This window comes from Argopecten irradians, chromosome 12, assembly GCF_041381155.1.
Source record: "Argopecten irradians isolate NY chromosome 12, Ai_NY, whole genome shotgun sequence".
In the NCBI taxonomy this organism is placed as follows: Eukaryota; Metazoa; Mollusca; class Bivalvia; order Pectinida; family Pectinidae; genus Argopecten; species Argopecten irradians.
Genome location: NC_091145.1, coordinates 38,653,105 through 38,674,444, shown reverse-complemented (window position 1 = coordinate 38,674,444; position 21,340 = coordinate 38,653,105). Strand labels below are relative to the sequence as shown.

Below are 21,340 nucleotides of genomic sequence, written 5' to 3'. Positions count from 1 at the left end.
ATGCTCCACCACTGACAAATTGTAGTTTTTCACTATCAAAGACAGGATCAGACGATTTAGTATTTTCCTTCAGTTACAAAAGTTACTTAGTTTACACCAATTATCACCATTGAAAAGTTTGAGCTTCTAAATTATTTTGTATTAATTGTTATGTTAATTAGACATATATATATATACCTGGTACACAATTAAACACAATTATTGTCCAAATGATTAACATCACTTATGCTCTGCCGGCGGTGGAGCATCTTTAATATATCAATCAAAATATATTTCAAATATTATGAGGTAAAATTCCATGTGTAGAAACATATGTTTAAACAGATATAAGGATTTGATTTAAATATCACTAAAATGACAGTATTTTTGTGTTAATTGAACTGGCTTCATATATAGGTAATTACATGTACAGGATTAGGAGAGGGGCAGTCATCTAGTCAATCTATAGTCAACCCCTAGATTGGTTTCTTGCCCTGGAGCCTGGACGGTACAGATAAAATTCACTGTGCCAGGCGACTTATGAGGATATAATAAAAGTGTAATAGCCAAAACTGCTAAATGTACAAAATCTGACATTCTAAATGTGAAATACAATTATATATAGCTATTATGTATAGAATGGCAACAATAAAGATATATGATTCAAATAAATAAATAACAAAATCAAATAAAAAAATAAATTAAATACATGAAATAGATTAAAATAAATATAGCTATTTATATCTAGAATACCTAATATTTGATCTAAGTAATACATATTGCTATTTTATTAGTAAATGTATAATAACAAGTATAAAATATTTGATCCTAATTTATTTTAAGTAAATAAATAAATAATTTCATTTAAATTCTGAAAACAAAATATCTAAAGAAAAGTTGCATGTGGTCAAGCCATATTGCAGCTTACGGTATATTCTTGACTTTAATATCAAAACTCATATAAGGCTAAATAACACATATGGAACCCATATATTTACACCCTTAAAAAGTAACCATTCTATTTAATAAATTAATTATTTATACATACTAACTTAGTCATGTTAACTTTAAATACAGAGTACATTTGGTAATCCATCTGAAACAATTGAAAGATATTCAAAAATATTCAATGAAATATATACATGAACAGATTGTACATGTACAATGTATGCAATAAGTAGAAGTATCAGATTCATTTATCTTGTGCACTACGATGTGAACTCTAATGCACTACAGTGTTAACCCTAGTGCACTACAGTGTTAACTCTAGTGCACTCCAGTGTTAACTCTAGTGCACTCCAATGTGAACTCTAGTGCACTACGATGTTAACTCTAGTGCACTAGCTAGTGAACCGGAGTTAACTTTACTTGTGCACTCCAGTGCACTTCACTACCAAGTTTAGTTTGATCCCAACTGTACTTGTCATGATGTATTTGTACACTTTCTTTCACAGCCACTAAGTCCAAAACCAATAAAAGAATTCACTTTAATAAATCCAGAAAAGGGAGAAGGTTTAGATGGAATTCCAGAAAACCACAGCTTAATTTTCTGTCGAAAAAAAATTACTATGATGATTGACGTTTTTCTTTTTTTTTATCCAAAACACTTCAAATTAAATAGAAACGGCATCTAGTTAACAAATTTACATCCTAACACTTTTCATGAAGATAACAATTTCCAAGGAATGCTTTCATAACACAAATATTCTTCTGTCATAAGATTTCACTTTTCTGTGTTCATGTATTTTTATTATCAAAACTCTTGGTGAATATTTTGTTTTTCCAAATCTTTTTTTTTCAAATGTTTTAGTCCAAATCACTTAAACTTTATATTTAACAAGAGGCCCATGGGCCTTAACGTGCAGCTGAGTTCGAATATAAATGTAGAATGAAACAAAGACATATAAACACTACATACTGGTCCTTGAAGTCAGTCAGTGATTTTTTAGATTTTGCTTCCATGAAACATTAACTCAGAAGAAGATTTTTTGAAATTTTAGTCATTTTGACACTATTTGGCCCTGCCCCTCTGGTCCCCAAGGGGTCAGCTAGGACTGTTGTTAAAATGCTATATCTCAGGCTAATAATTATCATTAAGTTGACCTAGCCTGATACCAAACGGTCGGCTTATTTCACGTTTTGATATATCAGTGCGCTCTGGCCCTAAACCAGACATTTATCAGTCATAATATCTAAGTCTGGTGTCAGGGCCAGTGTATCTCGGGCTATCAGCTGGTATGCCATTACAATAGGCCCATGGGCACACCAAAATGTGTGCGAGGGTGTGTGTGTGGAGGGTGTGTGTGGTGTGTGTGTGGAGGGTGTGTGTGTGGAGGGTGTGTGTGTGGAGGGGGGTTTACAAGTAATAATCAAAGCATAATATAAATGCAAGGATATATCTCAGTGCGTTTCATTTTTTTTTATCATTTTTGCGCTGAAATTACAACCTGATAATATATTCTGTACATTAATGTTCACAGAAATTCAAATATATACTTAAAAGAAATTCAAATATTCTTATAAATATATAAGTTCGTGCTGTTTTGTTACTTCCACACCCTTATTGGAAGTATAAAATAATAAAACACACATGTACAATAATTATTACAACGATAATCGATGTTTACAATTACGCAATCAGTGATGTTTACCGATGTTTACTTAACTATAAAGGATTATTACTTATATTTCTTTTAATGATTTATACAAAAAATAAGATTTAAATGTGTTTACAAAAGTCTTTTATTTGGTTGACGTTGCGAACTACTATATATCTCATGAAATTACTACGCTCTCTTCCATCTACAGATGTGAAAGCTCAAGTTGCCTCCCTTTAAACGTCATTGCTATTAGGCCTAACAGTCATTGCAGGATTTTTTTTATTTACAGCTACCTATTAATTATTTAACTAAGATCAAATCAAAAAAATACATTTAGAAATTATACATGAGGTGTCATCTAGAGATGTGACAGCTCGGGTTGCCTCCCTTTAACGTCTTTGCTATTAGGCCTAACATTCATGCTGTTAAATCAAAGGATTGTTGTAAAAGGTAACCAAATTATGACTTTTTATTTGACAAAAGTATCTGGCCATTATTTATAAGTCAAAAGTCCAAAGCAGCCATGTTAGTCTTTATATCAAGGAAATCAATACATAAATGGAAATCGCAATGTGTTTCTGTTGTTATAAAATGGATATTAATTAACTTGTTTTAGGCCGGGATCACGTGCACTCCCCCCGCCCCACAACTTAATTAACCAATGTTTTTTCTGAAGTCTTATGACCCACTGATAACGAAATCGAGAGCAAACTGGGATGAACTTCCGGTTATGACGTCATCAAGATGGCCGCCATCTCGAATTTCACTAAAAATTGAAAAATAGTCATAACATTGACATTTTTCAACCGAAGAAGACAAACGAGGCATCAAAATGACCACAATAGAACAAAAAATCCATATCAGGACCACATAATCCAATAAATGTAGTTATTTCTACGCAGGAAATGAAAAAATCGGATTTTGAGCTCAAAAATGATAATTTTTTAGCAAATTTTTCATATTTGGCTTGACGCAGCAAAAATGTTTACCAACAGCAAACTATTATTCGTAAACAGTTATTTGACTTCTAATCACTCAGTAAAACAATAAAATATATAGAGATACAAAAAAGAATTATTGTTATACCATCATTAAGTTTACAAAACATCACCGGGTGCGTATACTGGGTATATGCTATTTTCCTAACTCCAAACCGCTGACACTAAAGTTTCCTGGTGTATTATCAGTTCCTTAAATAAGTTTGACTATTGGCGATTTATAAGTAGGAAACATGAATGTAAAGTTGACAGAATATCTAGGTAGGACAAGTCACAGTTTCGTTTTTTCCCTATGCATAGTATAAGCAAAATGTCAGATGGTTACCACAATGTCACATATTTCTTTCACTGGTTCTCAATTATAACCATTATCATTGTGCGTGCTTTCCCGCCTCACTGCACTATCCTCTGACGTGACTCGGCATGTCTGGTAGCTGGTACATACAGTCTGAATCAGAGTAATCGAGATATCAGTATCCAATTCGTCGAAAGCCAGAGCGTCGTCTTCGATGTCGATGAGCTGATGTGACACTACATTACCAGTGGTGTTCTAGCCTGTCATCTTTCATGACCCATCCATGGCCAGAGTTTATATCAGGAACAACAGGTTCAGGGATGTGGGATCTCCTTCAGATTCTAACATATCGTATATGCTGTTTGCAGACTTCTCAGGAAATTACACCAGATCCAGATTCTTCGAATGGTGGAATGATTCAAGCACCATTCATCAACCTTGTGGACACTCGTGCGACTATAGATGGCACAGGTGATATCCTGGAGGTCTTTTATGAGGTCATAAATGTTAAATGTTTTTCATTGGTCAGACTTTCCCTAGTCCCTTGAAGGTACTGGTTGTGTCGCATCTGGTGTATGCGTGGATACACCATTGAAGACTCTCCAGAAAAAGTTTTCTGCAGTGCTCTCCAGACTTGGCAAAGAGAGGAACTTCACTGTAGACCTCATTTATGACCTCAAAGAATTCACCTGTGCCATCTATGGTCACTGAGGGTTCACAAGAATGAGGAATTGTGCTTCATACGAATTAAGGAGAAGCAACTCAACCCTTCGCAGGATGTGGCTCTGGTGTCTTTTCCATCCTACCGGAGAAGTCTGGAACATCATATACGATATGTGAATCACTAGGTTGAAAACAGGATGAGCTCCCACATCCGCGAACCCGATGTTCTTGATGTTACCTCTGGCCATGGACGGTTGACAAGTTAGAACCACGATGGTAAACCGGTAATGTAATGTCACATCAGCTCATCAGCTCATCGACACTCTGGCGAGAAAGCACGCACAACGATAATGCTTATCATTAAGAACTATTGAAAGAAATATGTGATACTGCAGTAACCATCTGACATTTCCTTACGTTATACACAGAAAAATAAAGTTAACAGTGGATGCGCTATTTCTAAAAGAAACAAATTTCGGAAAGTGTCGTGGTATTAACGGAAACAAATGCTTTCTTCAGTTTTAATTTGTTTTTAATTTAAACCTATTAGTTGGCGTTGTGCTGTAAAAATTCATTTTGAGACGCTACTAGTCTACAAACTTTCGAACATGAAAATGAATTATGTTAGGAAATTGTCAAGTCCCACTTAGATATTAAGCCAACTTAAAATTCAAATGTGTTAAGATATGAATCGTCAATTGCCAATGTTATCTTCAGGAAATTCTAAGACATCCGGAAACTGTAGTGTCAGCGGTTTGGAAAAAACAGTAATCATATACACTGTATACGCACCCGGTGATGTTTTGTAAACCAAATGATGGTGTAACAATAATTCTCTTTTGTATTTCTATACATTTTTGTTGTTGTTGTTTTTACTAATTGATAAGAGGTCAAATAACTGATTACGAATAATAGTTTCTTGTTGGGAAACAATTATAGCTGCGTCAAGCCAAATATGAAAAATTTGCTAAAATATTACCATTTTTAGCTTAAAATCTTATTTTTTCATTTCCTATCACTATCACTATTTATATAGGATTATTTGGTCCTTGTATGTATTTGTTGTTCGATTGTGATAATTTTGATACCTCATTTGTCTACTTCGGTTGAAAAATGTCTATGACTATTTTTAACTTTCCGTGAAATTCGAGATAGCGGCCATCTTGATGACGTCATAACTGGAGCTTATACAATGTTAACATTGTTTTTTTTTGTTGGTGCTGTTTTTTCTGATTGATAAGTGGTCAAATAACTTATTAGAAATCATAGTTTGCTGTTGGCAAACATTTTTGCTGCGTCAAGCCAAAGATGAAAAATTTGCTTAAAAATTACCATTTTTGAGCTCAAAATCCGATTTTTTCATTTCCTGCGTAGACATAACTACATATATTGGATTATATGTTCCTGATATGTATATTTCTGTTCTATTGTGGTCATTTTGATGCCTCATTTGTCTTCTTCGGTTGAAAAATGTCAATGTTATGACTATTTTTCAATCTTTAGTAAAATTCGAGATGGCGGCCATCTTGATGACGTCATAACCGGAAGTTCATCCCGGTTTATACGATGTTACCTCTCGATTTCGTTATCAGTACCCCTGCTCGATTCGTCAAGAGCGGGCGCCCGCCGTCGACCCGGCGAGGCGGCTAAGTCACTCGATACAAAGAAAAAGTGCGCCGGTTGCGCGACCGGCGTACGCCGGATCAGCCGGTTTTGATTCACCGGCTAACACCGGCGCAAGATGGCGGAATAAAGGTTGTTGACGAAACTCTGTTTAAGCAAAACTCATTCCGTTCAGACATAAATTCTCCAAATATCATGATTTTCTTGTTGTATTCATTAACGGACATGAATTGAAACCTCTTTTGATACACACAGGTATGTGGATTTTAATTTATGAAGCGAATAAATCGAAAAGAGAGGTGAAGTATAGACTAAGATATATGTACCCCAGGCATTTGGCTTTATAGATATTTTTTCTCTTTATAATGTGATATGTATGGTGTCACAGCATTTTAAAGAACCAAATGCCTGCGCATGTACATTCTGTTAGTCTAATTAAAATAAAATTTGTTAAAGTCATATATATAAAAATTGAAGGTTTTATTCCAAGTATATGAAATTTCAATGACTTCTCTTTGACAGTTTATCAATAACAATAAAAATATATTTTAAGGTTTATTCTGAGGTTTTACACTTTCGAAAGCAACACATTTAAAGTTTTAATGAATCGTTTTCGTCAAACAATTAAAAATGACATGTAATTCAGCGTAACATAAGGAAATAGTAATTTGTACATTGTAAATACATAATTCAGAAGAAATAATGCTCAAAAGTGAATATGATTGTACGGGCATTCTGTTAATTACTACAATTATATGTCAAGCCATACCAGGGTATCAATTTAAACCCATTTTATTAAGATAACTCATGCTTTACTAATCAGTGCTTCAGCGATCTCTGTAATTTAAGTTAGGAAAAAATAATGATTGGCGTGTGGCCAATTGCAACAATGCATGGAGCGACAAAAATACCCTGCCGAACTCACGTGACTGTGGGATTAAACGAGAAAATAAAATTTGTCGCACCGACAGTGTATTTTTGTTGCAGTGTCACTCCGCGCATTATTTCACTGTTGCTTCGAGTATTTTCTTGTGATGTGTAATTGAATTCCAAGCTATAATTCTAGAAAATCTCATATTATATGTATATAATCCTACAATACAAATTACAATGCACCATACATTACATCTGCAAATGTGAATTACAACAGGAACGCGCGGAGCGATTTTGTGAGGAGCGACAATGCGACATGGCCGAAATAGGCCACCATATATGTTTTCTATTTAATATGAAACTTCAACACAATAGATTAATGCAGTATGATGCAATTTCTTATATTTGTTCTTTTAGAATAAAACAGCATACACGTGTATTTCATACAGAGTAGCATACACGATGAAGACAAAATGATATTGGGGGGGGGGTGTTATTTTTTCAAAAAGACCTAAGTCAGTCACGGTATCATATTAATATTGAACTCTAATGATTTATGAATTTCTTAAAATTCTGGCCCAGTAATGAAAAAATAGGAATATTTGAAAGCTAAATTTCTTATTGGCAATATCACTTTTTCCCAAATACACATTATATTATTATAACTCTACCATTACTATCTGAATGAAAATCACTCATTCATTACCAAACAGAGACAATTTAATCGCTTTTAATTTGTCAAATATAAAAGTTGTAAACGTACACGTAGAAGTATTTTTCTTACTCGTGCGTGCTAACGATTAGTTTAGCGTAATTAATGTTTACCATAACTTTGATTGTGTTTGATGCAAAAATCAAAACGTTACTAAAGCTCTGAAGATTGATGGAATACGCCGGTTATGTGTTGCTGGGTTGGGTTAGGTCCCAGATGATACAGATGATATGTTGTTAGAAAATAATGATACAATCCATCTTCTACATCATGATGTTTTATTGTCTCTATACATGCGTAATCGAAGAAGCGTATAAACGTATAAACGAAGAAACGTATACGTAGAGTCTGTAATAAGATAAAACAAGACTCATTAAGTACAAGTTCACATTTCAATAGTACATAATAACATAACATTCATATTAATCATACATACATACAAGATCCCTGTGTAGCCTACAGCATATCAACATCAGATTCACAATATATATTTAAATATCAGAGTTAATCTATTTATAAACTCCAGAACAACTATTATAAACATGCTAGACTTTACACTAATAGATATAGCTTCTGCTATCTATAATAAATACAAGGGGAGACAATCTGTTCCCTCTATGATCTAAAATCAGGGGAGACAATTTGTCTCCTCTATACCATGATATCAGGGGGAGACAATTCGCCCCTTTACAACTATACAACAAATTACTCTTGTCTAAGGGGAGATAATCTACCCACTTAGACACTATAACATATAACACTATCAATGCATTACTTACATCATATTCTAATACCAATACAAAGATATACACATTATATAAATACACACCTGGCTATGGGCCGACTCAATTAGGCTTCGATATTTGTTACATTGTTAATATCTTTCGACCCAGGGTCCTATTCATGAATAAAATACACAATATCACAAAAAGGTCTAAACTAATAAAATATCTCCATATAAAACACTGATTTTCCATCTCTATGACGGTTATAATAGAGATCAATATTTACATATTACTTTATATCAAATTGTCTATATAAATAGACAATTACTCTTAAATTCAAATACATACTTATGTTTTTACACTTTCAAGTCAATTCAACTTATTCAAAAATAGTTTAACACATTCTGATAATTTTACCAAAATAAAGCAATTAGATATAAATAATTTACTTTATGAACATTGCACAGGATATACAATATTAGTAAGAAATAGAAAAAGAAGACTTACAGAAGTAGAAGAATTTCCTCATAGACAAATCCAGATTTCACAAAATGTCTGATCGACCAAAACACAACTGTTCTCATGAAACTCGCTCTGTGAACTGCCCACAGACAAAGGAAAGTTCTCCAAAGATAGAATTTTGGAGGGAAAGTTTGACCAATAAAAACATACATTATTATATCTATAAACCAATAAAATCAATAAAAACAATCAGCTGACCAGCCAGGTAAGTCACCTGACTGGTACCTACCCACACCTATAGACAAAGAATGTGCTCATCCATCCATGCACTCTCTCATTTCAGGTAATATACAGGTATACAGGTATACAGGTAAACAAGACAGTGACATATAGACAGTACTGGGACAACACATACATGTAGTGCAGGGGTGCAGCTTAACTTATTACTATACATCAATACACTAATACTAATTACATAAACTAATTAGTTACTTAATTAATTACATAATTAATTACCCTGCCACATTCTCCCCCTGCTTAAGGATGTCGTCCCCGGCATCTGCAACTTTTAAAACAAATAATAAAGAACGATTAATCTGAAATTAATAATACATCTTAATTCTTCTGCATACCTGAAGAGAAATAAATTTAGCTAATAGCAGAAATATAATAATATTATTTCTGGACTTCTGAAATAAAAGACATTTGAAACATTAGACAATATTTCTATATAATCATAATTAAAACAATGATAAAACAAATTTAATCTGCATCATTATCTGTGATAACCTTCAGAAGTGCTCGAGTGAGGTCACTCTGAGCATTCTGGAATTCTCCAGACCTGGCGAGGCTTCTGATGTAGTTAGCTCTACTGACCCAATCTGGCTGCTGACTTAGGACATACTGCCCACTCTGCATCCACTTTGGTTGCATCCGTGTCCGCCTGGGTCGAGAGGTCGCTTCATCAAGGTCGAGGTCACCTTCTGGTTCCTCCTCTGACGGAGGATGTTGGACTTCTGCGTCCTCATTAGTCTCCTCTTGAACATCACTCTCCTGATCTTGCTCCTCCTCTGATGGGGGATGCTGACTCTGTCCATCCTCCTCATCCTCAAATAACTGGTCGTCACCAGTACTCGTGGGAGCATCATCATCATCTTGGTGGTCCTCATACTCCTCCAAGGTCACTTGGGGGTCAACCACACTCTTAGGAGTTACTTCTAATGTGACCTCTTCATCACTGTCGTCCTGATAGGGGTCATTATTCTCCATCACAGTGATGTTAATGTGTTTTCGCCTCGGTGCAGGTTTCGGTCGTTTAACACTGGTGTCCGGTTCCAGAGTTGGTTGGTTCAATTCCAGTCCTACTGGCAGTAGGAGATTTCTGTGAAGTGTTCTCTTTCTCCCCGTCCCATCCTGTCTCTGTACTTCGTACACTGGTACTTCATCATTTGGTTGCCTCAGAACTGTATAGAGTTCTTCCTCCCATCTGTCTGCTATCTTATGCTTTCCATCGAAAGCAACCACCTTAACCAGTACACCGTCGCCTGGTTGTAGCACTGCACCTCTCGCTTTGAGGTCATAACCAGACTTCTGTTTCCTCTGTGCCTTGTTGACATGTTTCTTGGCAAGGTCATAAGCCTCTTTCAGGCGGTTCTTCATCTGTTTGATGTAGACTGATGTCGGCTCTGTCCTTCCTGAAGTTCTGGTAAGACCAAAAGCAAGGTCTACTGGCAAAAGTGGTTCTCTCCCAAACATGAGGAAGTAAGGTGAAAATCCAGTACTCTCCTGTTTTGTACAGTTATATGCGTGTACCAATGTCGGAACGTGAGACTTCCAGTCCTGTTTTAATGGGTTTTCCAGAGTTCTTAGCATTCCAAGGAGTGTCCTATTGAATCTTTCGCAGATTCCATTTCCCATGGGGTGATATGGAGTCGTGCGTGACTTGTTCATCCCTGTTAGTTGACATAGCTCCTTGATAAGCTTCCCTTCAAAATTAGGACCTTGGTCACTGTGTATCCGCTGTGGGAGGCCGTAGTGAGTCACGAAGTGATTAAAGAAGACTTCGGCCGTGGTTTTGGCGGTGGTGTTCCTTGTTGGTATGGCAACCGCATATCTGGTAAAATGATCCACGATGACCAAGATGTTCTGAAATCCTCCTTTAGAAGTTTCCAAGGAGAGAAAGTCCATCGTGACCAGCTCCAGAGGCTGTGAGGTGGTGATGTTGGTCAATGGTGCCCTATCCGTAGTCGTTCTCTTATGGCGACACCTACTACAGGAACTTATCCATGTTTCTGCGTCTTTCACCATCCCTGGCCAGAAGAATCTGTTCCTCAGAAGTGAAATGGTGCGTTCTCTCCCTTGGTGTCCCATATCATTGTGTAGATATTGCAGAACAGTTTTCTGATGGATTTGTGGCAGGACCAACTGTTTAACCTCCTCTGTCTCCATAAGTACTTTTCGGTACAGTAATCCGTCCTCTATGGTTAGCTTATCATAGCTGTCGAGGAGTTTCTGGTGAGTCCTTATGCAGTTTGGTGAAAGATCCTGTTTCCTTGATTTCCTGGAATCTCTAACCTTAGGTAGCCACCATCCTATTATTGGATCATTGGCTTGATCTTTACGGAGACTTCTTACAGGATAAGTCTTAGGCTCCGCTCCATTGGCATCTATAAGATTGCTGTCGGTTGTCAAGCATTCAGCGTATGGTGGTGTCGCCACGTTGCAGCACACCGCTTGTACAGATTCCATTTCGATGACTTTGTTGCCCTCATCTGTTGTAGTGGTAAGTCCTGGTAGTCTGGACATTCCATCAGCATCAGCATTGCTGGAACCTGGTCTATATGTGATGGAAAAGTCATATGCTGCTAATGCTGCAACCCAACGCTGAGATGTGGCATCTAGCTTGGCAGAGGTCAAGACGTATGTCAGTGGGTTGTTGTCTGTAAAGACGGAAAACTTGGAAGCAACCAGGTAGTCATGGAACTTCTCACAGACAGACCACTTAAGGGCAAGGAATTCCTGCTTGTGAGCGGGGTATCGCTTCTCCGTCTTACTAAGTCCGCGACTGGCATAGGCTATAACCCTCTTCTGATTGTCCTGTTGTTGGTAGAGGACTGCTCCTAACCCTAGGATACAGGCATCAGTGTGGAGTATGAAGGGCTTGCTAAAGTCTGGATAGCCGAGGATGGGTGGCGACTGTAGTTGCTCCTTCAGGCTTTTATAAGCTTCCTCCTGGGCTCCTTCCCATATCCATCTAGGCTTGTCTTTATTAGCTTTGTTGCCCTTCCCTTTCCTAGGTGCTGGTATAAGATCTGTTAAAGGTCTAGCAATCTTGGCGAAGTCCTTTATAAATCGGCGGTAGTATCCGACAAAGCCCAAGAATTGGCGCACCTGTTCTGGTGTTGTAGGGGTTGGCCATGTCCTCACCTTCTCCAGCTTTTCTGGGTCGGGTTCCACACCGTCCTCTGATACAATGTGTCCTACGAACTTGACCTTCTTCATGAACAGGGAGCACTTATCCGGGGAAAGTTTAAGACCCTCCTCCTCAAATCTTTTAAAGATGGCATTGAGTCTCTCCATATGTTCCTCGTACGACTTGGCGAAGATAATGACGTCGTCCATGTATACGTAGCATATTTTCAGGTTCATATCCCAGAGTATATACTCCATAAGGCGTTGGTAAGTCGCAGGGGAGTTAGCGAGTCCAAAAGGCATCCTAACATACTCGTAGAATCCTAGTGGTCCTACCGTGAATGCTGTCCTTTCCTTATGACTCTACTCTACTCCACCTGGTGGTACCCTGCTTTCATGTCGACGGTGCTGTAGTAGCGGTTTCCTCCTAAGGCATCTAGTATCTCCTCTATACGTGGGAGGGCATGGGCATCCTTAATGGTCCGCTGATTCAGTTGCCGGTAATCCACGCACATACGGAGCTTGCCATTCTTCTTTCTGCAGAGCACGACATTCGATGCCCAAGGTGAGTGCGACCTTCGTATTACTCCGCTCGCTAATAGTTGCTGGAGGTGATTCCTAACTTCTTCAAACATGGCTGGAGGTATCCGGCGATGTCTCTGTTTGAAGGGCACCTCATCTGTCAGTTCGATCCTGTGTTTTATGGTACTTGACAGGCCAAGGTCCGTATCTGAAGTGGAGAATATGTTGCGGTATCGACTCAGCATCTCCTTAATTTCTGCTACCTTAGTCTGATCAAGGTCTTCTTTACATATGGTCACTTGGTCCAATATGTCGGTTGGTGTTTCATCTTCACCTGTGTCATCCATTCTCCCCTCAACTGACACTGGCTGGATCTCGCAGAGTATGGCTCTCGGTGATATGGTGACCGTCCTAGTGCTGACATTAGCTATATGTATGTCCAGTGATCTCCTCTCCTGTGGTCCATATGAAACCAGTGTGGGTGTGATATCTAAATCATCAGGTATAGCCGATTCCTTGGTAGGGTGGACCATTGCACAAACCTGCTGATATCCAAGGCATTTGTCGAGGTATCCACTTAAAGTGATGTCGGTATTCGGCGAAATGGTAATTCTTTTATTGCCAGCTAGTTTCACAAGGGCGAGTCTATGGTGGTTCCTCTCTAGCTCCTTGTCTCTAAGATGCATACATCTGAAGGCGAGGTAATAAGGTGTTATAATATCCGTGTCTTGGAGGAATCTCGCTCCATGAATTTCTCTCATGCGAGTCATCAAAATATTTAGGATGTTGGTTCCAATCAACAAGGGGACATTGCTGTTGTAGTTACTGTCCGGAACAACGAGCAGGACACAGGACTCCACATGCTGGGTTCCATTAATCCCATTTACCTCAAGATCAACTTCTATGATGCCGTCGTATGGAAGTTGCTGTCCATCAGCACACTTAATGTTGAGGACGGTCGAGAGTGGCTATATATGAATGTCGCTCAAATAAGTCTTATGAAAGTGCCGGCTGATGGTGGAGACTGTTGATCCAGTGTCAAGTAATGCCTTGGTAACCTGTCCTCTCACCTTCATGCTTACTTCATTTGCCGTTCCAAGTAAATCTGGTGTCTTGGGGCGAGTCATCTCACTGCCGTTCATCTGCCCCCCGATGAAGGCTTCTTGGCGTTTAAATAATGTTTAGAGTGATCCATCCTCACCTTACAACCAATGCGTAGGTGTCCCGGCTGGGTACACCTCCAGCATATTGGCTCATCCTTTTGATCGACATCTTTCCTTACTGTCTTCTCTGTACACCTGTTGGTTCTGTCGTGACCTTGGGCAGGGGCTTGTACCTTGGTGTCTCTAAGTCTCTCGACCTCTCCTGCCAGCTGATTGATCATTCCTTTCAGTGCTTGTTTTGCCAGATCGCCCGGTCGTCGCCCGGTCACGTGACTGGCGTACGCCGGTAGCCGCTTTTCAGAACGAATCGAGCAGGGGTAGTGGGCCATAAGGCTTCAGAAAAAACATTGGTTCGTTAAGTTGGGGGGGGGATGCACGTGGACCCCTCCCCCCTAGATCCCGGCCTATTTTCTTTTCTTTTAAAGTTATTATTACGTGTATATAGAATTGATTAATTACTTACAAATGTACATGTTTATAACGAAAATGGTAATAAGATTTTTACCAGATTTTTTCGGGAAAAAAACCTATTTAACTTATAGTGGTTGAATCAATTTTAACTATAATGAAATAATAAATATCTTTTGTTTGATTCCAAAATTCAACATTGTACATTATAATAATAAATATGTATACAAGGTACTACAACATGTTAACTAAATTTAATATAAATGATAAACCGATTCCTTTATTCCTTTGTCTGAGTCCTTCATTCACAGCATCTATGAGTGGCTTTGGCACTTTTGGTATGTTTTCAACGTACATCATGTAGTAATGTTTAAGTTCAACTTCTTTCTTGACATCAAAAATATGTAGTATTTTGAGCAGAGTATAGTAAATTTGATTGGAATAAAGTTTTCTTTTATTGCTACATCTGCAAAATCAAATATTACGTTCTTTATGTCTAAATTCTAAGTTGTAAGTGATGTAACAAAATCCCACTGCGTAATGTTATCCCATATTAGTTTAACTTTTAGGCAATTCCAAAACATATGTTCAATTGTCTCTATCTCTTCAATGCAAAGATTACATGTGTCATTTGGTAGTTTGTTTATCATTTTTAAGTATGAATTTGTTGGAAGTATTCTATTTTGTAATCTGTATTGGAAAGGGTGGAAAGCTCCTCGAGACAACATCTACCCTACCTAGATTTAGCGGCTAAAAATCACATTTTTAGAAAGTCTTCACAAAAATGGTTACTACCGTTGAAAGAGTTATAATTTCTTTTCAACATCATCCTACATAACTATACAAAGTGCCGTCACCGAAAATGACACTAAAATCTCCCTAATTGGGCCGTGGAAATCTGACAACTGAACGAAATGGCAGAACATACAAGTTTTACCAAGGTGATTTTACTGATAATGTGAAATTTGTAAAACCAACTAATCTGATATCTATTAGAACTGGTTTGTTTTTGAAATATGTGCAAATCTTAATGTACTGAATTGTCCTTCTAAAAATATATGTGATTCAAATAGAGATGTCTGAATTTGAAATAGAGATATCTGTAATTTAAAAGAAGATATCTATTTTCAGTAGATATAGAGATATCTGTATTTAAATAAGACATGTCTTTATTCAAATACAGATATCTTTATTTAAATACAAATATCTTTAATCAAATAGAGATATCTTTAATTAAATAGAAATATCTTTAATTAAATACAGATATCTTTAATTAAATTTTATTTAATTTTATGTAGGATTTTTATGGCGACTCCAGAACACTAATTTTCAAATTTTGATGAGTCCCATAGGAGAAACATGAGTCCAGGACTTGTCTAGGCGAGTCCCGTAAATCATTGACAGATATCTTTAACTAAATAGAGATATCTTTAATTAAATTGAAATAATTTTTAATTAAATACAGAAAGTAAATACAGATATCTTCATTTCAATAGATAAAAACCTAAACGGCATGCCATATACTTGTATATTTACTCATCTGAAAGTTTTCTACTAAAATATATTTCTGTAAGACTTGGAAATTTGATGTAAATACAATTACCTTGATGAGTACAATCAAAATGCAAGTTACATACAATTTGATAGACAATTTAATAACAAAATCTTATGTGAAACTCTTCATTTCTGAGTCCTTTTCATAGTATCAAATTCTATATGGTAAATGTAGTTTTACATAAAAACGAACACTGATTATATTGAAATTTAATTTAAAACTTGTCATATTGTGTCATCCATTTCTTTCATGTTCCAAGTGTGTAGTTTAATTCAGTAGTCACAGTGTATTTTTACTCAAAAGAAACATTTTTGTTCAGATATTCAATTCCTGTAAAACATTTTGATTCTGGTCATTTTGTAAATTTGATAAAAGTTTTTGTGCCACAAATTCCTGGTCTGTATTACGAAGCGCATCGATGAAAACATTAAATGCTGAAGGTCCTCTCCTGATAAGAATGTCAATCATCTTCACAATTTTGTCCCTTCGCGTTCTACACACTTCTATATCCTCCTTCATGTAAGGAGTGATAACATTTTCTTGGAGAAGGAAATCCATCACTGATTCTGGCATCATATTACCTATCAGGAAGGTATAGTTCCTCCTGATAGTCTCCTTGTGGTTCTCCTCCATCATTCAAAGACTTTCCACTTTGGTTCACCTTTCAACTAGCTGTCTCAGTATACTTCACCGTCCAGCAACTGTTGTGTACATGTTAATCCACAGTGATGTGTTCACACAATGTGTTGTTCTTGAATCATAATCTGAAATCAATGTACAACATGTTGGGATTAACTCTTTTTTTTTTTAATAAACAAGCACAGGGATCTGAGAATTAGTTACAGCTTATATAAATATGGACCACCAGAGTGCATATGGGCAAAGAGCATTTTTAATACAACGTGACTAGCGTTTGTATAATTGCTATCTGTATACTATATGTGTAGGACTGTGTAGGACTTGTCCTACAATGACATTTAGTGGTGACCTTTTGAACAACGATCAAGCCTATTCCGAATTTGCATATTACAGAGTTATCTGCACTTGTGGGTAGGTATTGATTGTGACGTCATGTTTTTGCGAGCATAACGTCATACGTTTAGGAGAAAATGACGTGAATTGCACTCACAAAATAATGACGTTACAATCGATACCTACTCGTAAGGGAGCTAACTCTGTAATATGCAAAGACGGAATAGCCTGTCCTCTGATTGGTGGAATTCACAGCCTGTGTGTACACACACCTACTCTCTGACTGTCTGTACATGTGCACTGGTGGTGACTCCTTTGTCTAACTTACCAGAAACATATGTATATATGTTTCTGAACTTACATAATCTCCGTTAATGATAATACAAATTAGACTTACTATCTAAGTCTTATTGACCTGAGAGTTATAAAGTAAACTAATCAGAGTTTCTTTCTGTGTACATTAAAATATTTTTTTAAATGATTATTGATAAGGCTGCCCTCATGTGTGCATGTATATGTACGTTTTACCTACATACAATAATGTAAGTGTGCATTACAAGAGTCATGCAAGATTGTAGGACAAAAACTCATTTCAATGATTATAAAACTTAAATACTTTCTCTATTTTTAAATTGTTTGTTTTATGTAGAAATTTTGATTAAAGATGCTCCACCGCCGACAGAGCATAAATGTTATTAATTATTTAAACACTAATTGGTGTTCAATCGTGTATATGTATGTCTAATTAACACAGAAAATAATATATTTTTGTTATTTTGCCTTTGGTGCATGGGATATAGTGCCACAGAATTTTTTCGGGATGCAATTAATTATTTTTCACATTTTTAATTTGAAATAAAATTAGAAGCTCAAGCTTTTCAATGGTGGTAATGGTGTAAAATAAGTAATTTTTGTAACTGAAGAAAAATACTGACTCGTCTGCTCCTGCTTTTGATAGTGAAAAAATACCATTTATCGGCGGTGGAGCATCTTTAAGAAGAATGTCAAACTAAACAGATATATCCACTTTCTATATGTATTTTCTGTGATCAGTTGAATGTTCTTGATATAAATGATATCAAAGTTGGTCACCTGGCATTGGCCACCAGACATTAGACTGATGATAGATATACAAAACCTTCAATTAGCTTAATTTTCCAGGACATATGTTATCTGTTTTCTAGGGAATGGGAAATCTGTCCAACAGGTTGATGTGTTTATAATGGATTAGTCAGATATTCATCATTAGGTAATAATGATTTTTTTTCACAAAACCAGAATGGTGTACCAAATGTCATATAATCAACAGAACTTAAAACTAAAAATGATTTTGAATTATATTATTATTTGTGGTAGTACTGAATTCATCAAATTCATTTGATTTCATTCTAATTTTCTGTTTCTACTGTGTTGTATTTGCAGTACTTTGAGTACTTTGATAAGTATTCATTAATATATACTGGGTAGGAACGTGAGGATGTGAGTGAGAGAGTGTAAGGATGTGTATATTACTTAATTTAATGTTTAATTTGTATAAAATGCTGTACATTACTGGAAGAGGGAAAGGATTGATATAGGCACTGCCTGTTACACAATCCAATTGTGTATAATTTATATACAATAAAATATTTTAAATTGAAAACAACAAGGATTGATTTATATATGGATATTTTTACCCTGTACTTAGACTCTGCTGATGGTTAGTACGCAGCAGTTTGACGTTCTGTCAATAACACACATACACAATTTACACAAACATAACATATGCAAAAATGCTCCCTGTAGATGCGATAAAAACCATAAAAATAGTACTAAAACATCGGATTCAAAAAACGAGGCATGCAAGCACCTTTCAGCCTCGAACTATCTACTGTGATTTATATAATGTAGGTTGACCTCAGAGCTTAACTCAGTCGTAACTTCAATCATCAGGTTTATGGGAGATGTTGTGTTGGTACCATAATGATAATGAATAATTAGAAACAATGGCAATATTACCTGAAGACAAATCTAACCTGTCACGTCTTCGGAAAATCTTAATATAGTTTTGGGAAATTCCCATATAAACCGGAAGTATTCAATATCGAAAGTAGGCCTATAATATTTGTCATTTGTTATGACCTATTTTTACCACCATGGAGTCATGGCGGCTTGTTGGTCTAGGGGTATGATTCTCGCTTTGGGTGCGAGAGGTCCCGGGTTCGAATCCCGGACAAGCCCAGTACATTTTTTCTTTTTTTTTTCTTTCCAAATTTGAAATGATTTTACTTAAAAATATTACCATATAAATACAGGTCAACAGCAAACCAAAGAAACTAAAGGATTTTGTTAGAAGTAAATAATAACAAATCCTCTTGACTTTCAAACAGTAGCTACAGCTGGGATCAACAAGAGAACATTGAATTTAAGAAAGCTCTCAATTCTAAATAAAAGATCTAATTGAGTGTTCATTTCATACGAAATTAGCACAAATTTAAGTTTTATCACATAGCTGCAACAGCCTACGTTTCACAGAATTTCAACGCCAAACAAGAGGCCCATGGGTCTTAGCGGTCACCTGAGTTCGGATACAGAATGAAACAAAGACACAAAAACACTATATGTTGGCCAATCAGGCCCTTGAAACCAGTCAGTGATTTTATAACTGACTTTTCAATCTATGAAGAGTATCTGGTTCCATCAAATCTGTGAATTCAGAAGATTTTTTTTTCTTATTTTAGTCATTTTGACCCCTTTTGGCCCCGCCCATCTACCCCTGGAGGTTGGCCAGGACCAATATGGATATGATGCTTAAATGCTATTACAGGGTAATAATTCTAACCAAGTTTGACCTATTGAAAATTAAGCAAATAATGCTCATAAATGTTTTTTTCCAATATCAATTAAAATAGATTTGACCCCTAATCAGGGGAAAGTCTGAGATGCCAGGGCCATGAAATTCACAATTTTTGTAAAGGGCCTTAAAAAGACCTTCCAATCTATGACGAGTATTTGGTTCCATCAAATTTGTAAATTCAGAAGGAGACTTTTGAAATTTTAGCCATTTTGACCAATTTTGGCCCCACCCTCTGGCCCCTGGGGGTCGGCCAGGACCAATATGGATATGATGTTAAAATACTATCTCAGGCTAATAATTCTAACAAAGTTTGACTCATTTAATTCCTATTACACATGACAAAATAATGCTCAAAAATGTGTTTTCCCTATATAAACTACAGTAAACTTGACCCTCCTCCGCAGGGGGGAACATGAGACCCCAGGGTCATATAATTCACAATTTTTGTAAAGGACCTCAAGACCTTTCAATCTATGAAGAGTATTTGATTCTGCCATTTCTGGAATTTCAGAAGAAGATTTTTGAAGTTTTAGCCTATTTGACCCCTTTCGGCCCCACCTCTCAGGCTCCTTGGGGTCAGTCGTGGAAAAATTGTTAATAGGATTCAATGGCCTTCTCATACTGATAATTCTGACAACATTTGACTTATTTCCTATTACAAATGACCAAATAATGCTCAAAAATGTCTTTTCCCTATATAAACTATAGTAAACTTGACCCCCTCCCCAGGGGGGAACGTAAGACCCCAGGGTCATATAATTCACAATTTTTGTAAAGGACCTCAAGACCTTTTAATCTATGAAGAGTATTTGATTCTACCATTTCTGGAATTTCAGAAGAAGATTTTTGAAGTTTTAGCCTATTTGACCCCTTTTGGCCCCACCCCTCAGGCTCCTTGGGGTCATTCGTGGAATAATTGTTAATAGGATTCAATTGCCATCTAATACTGATAATTCTGACAACATTTGACTTATTTCCTATTACAAATGACCAAATAATGCTCAAAAATGTCTTTTCCCTATATAAACTATAGCAAACTTGACCCCCTCCCTAGGGGGGAACGTGAGATCACAGGGTCATAAAATTCACATTTTTTGTAAAGGACCTCAAGACCTTTCAATCTATGAAGAGTATTTGATTCTACCATTTCTGCAATTTCAGAAGAAGATTTTTGAAGTTTTAGCCTATTTGACCCCTTTTGGCCCCACCCCTCAGGCCCCTGGGGGCTGGGACCATATAATTCACAATTTTGGTTGACCTTTGGCTATGGAAGGTTTCTGCAAAATTTCAACAAATTTGGTTCAGTAGTTTTGGAGAAGAAGTCGAAAAAGTAAATTGTTTATCGCCATATGACGCACGACGACGGACAAAAGGCGATTAGAATAGGTCACTTGAGACTTCGTCTCAGGTGACCTAAAAATGCTGCTAAAATTCAGTGCGTCAATAGCCATTTTGTCCTGTATTCCTCATTATCCTGACGTTATGTAATTTAAGTTAATTGTTCACATTTTCATAATAAAATTAAACAAGAGGCCCATGGGCC

The 21,340-nt window shown here is 36.5% G+C and overlaps 1 long non-coding RNA gene and 1 other non-coding gene across 2 annotated transcripts; one reads left to right on the top strand and one right to left on the bottom strand.

Annotated features, from left to right (window-relative positions):
• Positions 1-15,950: 15,950 nt before the first annotated feature.
• Positions 15,951-19,198, bottom strand: LOC138304934 (uncharacterized). Its single transcript, XR_011205651.1, has 2 exons — positions 18,960-19,198; positions 15,951-16,753 (listed from the first exon to the last, which is right to left on the bottom strand). It is a non-coding gene; the product is annotated as an uncharacterized lncRNA (long non-coding RNA).
• Trnap-ugg (transfer RNA proline (anticodon UGG)) lies at positions 19,110-19,181 on the top strand. Its single transcript has one exon. It is a non-coding gene; the product is annotated as a tRNA-Pro (tRNA).
• Positions 19,199-21,340: the final 2,142 nt, after the last annotated feature.